Source organism: Rhagoletis pomonella, unplaced genomic scaffold, assembly GCF_013731165.1.
Source record: "Rhagoletis pomonella isolate Grant_MI unplaced genomic scaffold, Rhpom_1.0 Rhpom_scaffold_00009, whole genome shotgun sequence".
In the NCBI taxonomy this organism is placed as follows: domain Eukaryota; kingdom Metazoa; phylum Arthropoda; class Insecta; order Diptera; family Tephritidae; genus Rhagoletis; species Rhagoletis pomonella.
The window spans coordinates 16,589,201-16,595,495 of NW_023458563.1; the positions used below are offsets into that span (position 1 = coordinate 16,589,201).

Sequence of the window (6,295 nt, forward strand, 5' to 3'; positions counted from 1 at the left end):
AAAAAAAAAAAATTAAAACTACAATCAACTACAAACGATTCTGGACCTGAATTCATTAAAATTGAAGCTGTAGCTGTAAAATGCTTCATATGATTTTTTAAAAAAACGCATTACGTACTTATTTTTCAAATAAAAAAAAATTTAAAACTACAATCAACTACAAACGATTCTGGACCTGAATTCATTAAAATTGAAGCTGTTGCTGTAAAAAGCTTCATATGAATTAAAAAAAAACGCATTACGCACTTATTTTTCAACTACAAACAAAAAGAAACTTACTACAATCCTCTAGAGAGTTAAATCGATCATATTCTAGTATTTTATCAAAATGCATCAAGGTCGGGTGCCAACTTCACGGAGCTCATTTACTCTCGCACCTTTGTCAACGCTGCTTTTGTATTGCCTTGCGTTACGTACCGTTGTCGCTTAACTGGAGCAAATTAACAGAGTTAGTAATTTCATTTGTTGAACATTTATTAAATATGGGCGAGGAAGATGAGTTTACGCATACCAGTGCAGGCAACGATCACTCAAAATTAGAAGCAAAACTAGTTCTACTCAGAACGCAAGGAAATGTATTCGAGTGCCATATAACTAATCTCCGCGACAAGGTAAGTTCTGATGGTGGCAAGGAGGACGCAAGAGTACTCGAATGCAGACTTCAAATTCTAGATTCGCACTATCGTCAATTATGCCAAATTCAAACGCAGATTGAGAATTTGCATAGCACCGACACTGCACGAGCATCACAAGAAGAATTGTTTATCGCCGCAAAGGTGAAAATCAATACTACTATGACTGCTGGAGCTGCACACCATAACCGTTTGCCCAAGTTGAAACTGCCAACTTTGACGGCAAGTATGCAACCTTCAAAAGGTTCAAAAGCACGTTTGCAAACTTAATACACAACGATCCATACATTGCGACAATAGATAAATTCAATTATTTATTGAACTGTTTGTCTGGACCCGCACTAGAAGTTGTGCAGTCCTTTCAGATAACTGAAGATAACTACTCCAAGGCGTCGGAACGATTGGACGCTCGATACGACAACCGCCGATGTCAATATCTTGAGAGCCAAGGCGATCATCAGTCAGATCAGCGTGGCGCAAAGCCCAAGGTTAAACAGGCATCAACTTCAAAGACGTTTGTGACCACTAATGCGAACTGTGTGCATTGCAACTCACCGTCTCACTATATCAGCAGCTGCAATAAATTCAAGGAGTTATCCCTGCAGCAACGAATCGATTATGTACGCAAGGCTGGCATATGCTTCAACTATCTACGAAAGACGCACTGCATGAAAGAATGCCAACCAAAATCTAGATGCAAAATTTGTCAATCAGTTATCACACACTTCTACACAATTTTACGCAAGGTGCCAATTTACGAATGCCAGTTTCTACCGCTCCATCAAAGGTCCAAGACTCGAATAGTGCTATGCCCCAATGAAGCGCCTTGTTGGTGTCACGCACTATTAAAAAGGGCATAATCCAAACTGCAATAGTCCACATTAGAGACAAATTTGGTCAACTAAACTTAGTTCGCGCATTATTAGATTCATGTTCTGAAATTAGTTTCATTACAGAGGAAACAGCAAAACTGTTGCAGCTTGAAAAGCGTCGCGTACAACAAGAAGTGAGCGGTATCGCAGGTATACGCCAAAAGATTAGTCATAACGTATTTGCAACGTTAAAGTCTCACTGCTCAGAGTTTGAGTGGTCTTCTATATTTTCGGTAGTAAAACAGATTTGCGCAAACCAACCTCAAGAAACAATTGACACCTCAGAATGGTGCTTACCTCCTGGAATCACTCTTGCTGATCCACAATTTTATCTATCTACCAAAGTGGACATTTTAATCAACACTATGGGAATTTTTGAGGCAATACGAGAGGGTAAATACAACCTGGGTCCAAATATGCCCTGCTTGCTTAACTCTGCGTATGGGTGGATTGTTGGCGGGAATCTTAGGAGTGTTGATATCGGTAAGGCGCAGCAGTGTAATGTAGTTCAAGAAGCTAAAAGTCTTGAACAACTTGTTAAAAAATTTTGGGAAGTTGAAGACTGTATCACCAAACCAGCAAAATTTACTGACGAAGAACAAATGTGCGAAGAACATTTCGTCAACACAGTAAGAGTGCAGAAGGACGGCCGTCTACAAGTAAGGGTTCCTTTTAAAACAATGCCAAATGCTCTTGGCAACTCATTTGACAACGCGAGCAAACGTTTCAAAATGCTCGAGAGAAGGTTTGCCCGAGATGAACAACTCAAGAATCTATACGTCGAGTTCATGAACGAGTATATCTCACTGGGTCATATGTCACTCGCACAAAATGTCAACTTAACAAAACCTCACTTTTACATACCTCATCATTGCATTTTGCGACCGCAGAGTTTAACAACAAAACTTCGCGTTATTTTTGACGCCTCTGCGAAAACAACATCAGGCAGTCATTAAACGAATTAATTAATTAACGAATAATTATAACGCTTCTTGCTTTTCGTTTGAATAAGTTTGCTCTCACGGGCGATATAGCCAAGATGTATCGCCAATTCGTTGTCAGCGATCAAGATAGACTATTTCAATTAATATTGTGGCGATCTGCGCCAACCAGCCCAATTGAAACATACACGTTAAATACTGTGTCGTACGGAATGTCGGCTGCACCCTTCTTTGCAATTAGAGCACTTCACCAAATCGCTGATTTGCTTCAGGACGAATTTCCTATTGGAGCTAACACGCTACGCAATAATCTCTATGTGGATGATCTCTTGACGGGAGCTGAACAAATAGAAAAATTGCAATACAAAAAGAATGCACTAGTTAAATTGCTGCGGAAGGCCGGACTGCAGCTCACCAAATTTAGTAGCAATTGTACAGAGATTACTCCCACATCCGAAAACGAAGTGTTTCTTGAATTGGGTGACCATGAGGTTACAAATGCATTAGGTATCGCATGGCAACCGAATCGTGATAATTTTGTATTCAGCTACCACGTTGAAATCAATGAACCGTGTACAAGACGCTCAATACTTTCTGTTGTTGCACGAATTTTCGATATTCTAGGCTTAATCAGCCCTATTATAATTCGATGTAAGATTTGTATGCAAGATCTGATTCTAAAAGAACTCGATTGGGACGCGCCGATTGATGAACACTCTAGCACCACATGAAAGGCTTTAACGAAAGACTTGCGAGCCTTAGCGAAGATCGAAGTCCCACGCTATGTCTTCACGTCGAAAAATTACATATGCGGCATACATGGCTTCGCAGACGCCTCTGAGAGAGCATATGGATGCTGCCTATACGTCCGCGCCAAATTAGCAACTGGCGTGAAGGTCATCTTACTCGTCGCGAAGTCAAAGGTAGCACCAACTCACGTACTTTCATTGCCCAAACTTGAACTTTGAGCTGCTGTGCTATTAAGCCGAACTTGGCTCAAATTCTCGTATAAATTAGATTCTTACATCAATACTGTACATTTCTGGACGGACTCCAAAATTGTGCTGCAGTGGATGAAAATGCACGCGTCTAAACTTTATTGCTTTGTAGCGAATAGGGTGTCGGAACTTCAAGAGCACAGCGCTAATATTGCAACAGGGGAAGGATGTTGGAGGAGAACATTAGCGGCGTTATATATACTTTTATCTATTATGAATTTCAATTGAATTACAATTAAATTGTATACTTGGTATTATTTACAATCTGGTAACCTTAGTTTTACTCTCCAAACTTTGTATGTACATATGTAAATTTGGTCTAAGTTTACTGAGAATATATTTTGTCTTTTGCCTTTGCACTCACTTCGCAAAAGGTATCGATCGAAGACGGACTGTCAGCTGAGGATTTTTTATTGTACGCTAAGCAGTAAAAATCTTATTCACACAAATAAACTTGTCGTAGACCAACAATACATATTAGGGATGTTGCGAATAGACATCCGCGGATGCGAATGCGGATGCGGATGTCTAACAGCTAACATCCGCGGATGCGGATGCGAATGCGGATGTCAAGTATTTTCCAGAAACAATTAGGATCTAGCATAATGGTGGGATCATTGTTTAAACAGCGCTTACAAGCCAACCAAGGTGTGTCAGGTTTTTCTAAAGCGATTTAAAAATAATTCTTCATTCTATTTCTTTGGCTGTTTCAGAATTTGGGGCTCTGTAACTTTATCAGCGATTTTCGATTTTAGTTTTTGTAATTCATTTTTAATACTTTCTTCTGCGACTGGTTTGAAAAATGTGTGCTTATAGCGAGCTAAATAGGTGGATATGCAAAATATACTATTATTTTCCAGGAATGAAAATTTTGAACAAATATCTGTTTTCAAAGTCTTAGCTGCCAGCCGAATCGGATCAGAATATTATTTAAAAAAAACACCCCGGTTTTTATAAGTATTTGAATTGTTGGAATTACGGATGATGAGGGCCTCAGATAGTTACGTAGATCTAATTAAAAGTCAGACCTATAGCTTTTTAATTATTTGAGCATCGATTCTCTTTACAAAAGGACTATTTTTATAAGAGGACTATTTCTATGTTTATATAGAGGACTATTTCTATTTATAAAAGGACTATTTCTCTTTACAAAAGGACTAAGTTCTCTTTGACGTACGTCAAAGGTCAAGTAGAAGTGGAAACTGCCCATTGATAGCTCGATTATATAGCTTACGAAATAATAGGGCGATTCATCAAAACGCGCAAATGCTTCGTAACCATGTAAACCTCGTAAACTTACTTAATTTTGAATGAAAAATCTAATTATTTAAGAAGTTTACGCAGTTACTAGGGATTTACGCGTTTCCATGAATACCCATAATATTTATGTTTAAAGACATTTTTATCAAATATTGGCTACAACTTACAATACAACAATACAATACAATAAAATTGTAACGTGTTACAGTTCGGACGTGTTTTCTCATCGCTCCGCTTTGTGCGCTAATTTACTAATAATCCAAGTAACTTTTATCTATCGGTACTGGTATGGTGCTTATATTGAGACAGTGACTCCTAACATAGTGATTTATCCACAATAAAATTGTTCATTGTTTAAATTCTAATAATTAATATGCCTTGCTTGTGCGGTCAAAAGGTTGATCAAAACCAACCAAAGGTGCTAGGTGCGAATTGCAAGGCGTTTTTTCATTAAGACTGTGTTGGTGTTATGCCGGCGGATTTTGACTTTCTACTTTCGGCTGACAAGCCGTTCTTTTGCAAACTTTGCCTGGATGAGCGCCGTAAATCTAATCGCTCGCCTCCACCATCCGCAGCCTCGGCTGAGAACGTTATTAACTCAGCCTCCACTGACTCTCAAAAATCATTCGGAAGCTCAAACGATCTCAATAACAAGCAGTAAATTACCTTGCTTATAGTGTTTAAATAAATTGCCTCCCTTAGAAGTGAGAATGCCCGTGTGTCGTAATTGCTTAATACTTTGCACGATGATAATAAGCAGCTAATACAAAAGTTCGATGCCCTACATGCACAAACTCTTTCACTGCAGACTAAAGTCAACAATAGAGATGCTAGCATATCGTTACTTACATCGGAAATAAAAACTCTTTGTATTGCTTGCTCTCTGCCTGCAGTTGCGCATTCTTCCTCACCTGCTGTTTCGTCACCGGTCTGCGCTGTTTCGAACACAGAAGCTGCTAACACTGAAGCAGCGAATAAGACGAAGCCATTTAGTTCTTCTAATGCTCCTACGTCGCTCAGTGGAGCTGCTGTATTAGCTGGCGCTGTTCTCAATAATGCAGTAGCTACGAAAACAACATCTATTACTAACTCTAATTCATCGAACAGTTTCAAAAAATGCCAGCGTAATCGTTCCAAGCAAACGCAACAAACTGCCAAGAGCTTGCATGCTCCTCAGCTTTCTGTTACTGACGCTGAAAACTTGCACCAACCTTCTGCCGATGCTGGCATCTCTGCCGACGTAGCCATTGTGCATGGGACTAATGCTGAAATGTTATCACCGAATTCTCTTACTGGTACCATTCGCAATCAAATAGGTGTGGATGTCTCTCATTCCAATCTGCCAAACGTCGATGCCTTTGTTCAGACATGGGCACTTTTGCCCGTATGGGCTTTTGTGCCCGTATGGGCTTTTGTGCCCGTATGGGCAAGCGAGCCCATTTCGCCGGCTTGATCAGGGGAAAATCATGGGCAAACGGGAAGGGGGCAACAAATCTTACTAATACACGTATGGCAATGAGAGCCACTGCACACGCATTCTGGAGTAAAAAGGCTCACTCTCCCAAACGTACGCCACATACACTCCTCGTCAT

General features: G+C 39.8%; 1 protein-coding gene across 2 annotated transcripts in view; it reads right to left on the reverse strand.

Annotated features, from left to right (window-relative positions):
• The window catches only part of LOC118745600 (43 kDa receptor-associated protein of the synapse homolog), a 226,148-nt gene that overhangs the window by 161,424 nt on the left and 58,429 nt on the right, over positions 1-6,295 (reverse strand). The window lies entirely within an intron of this gene.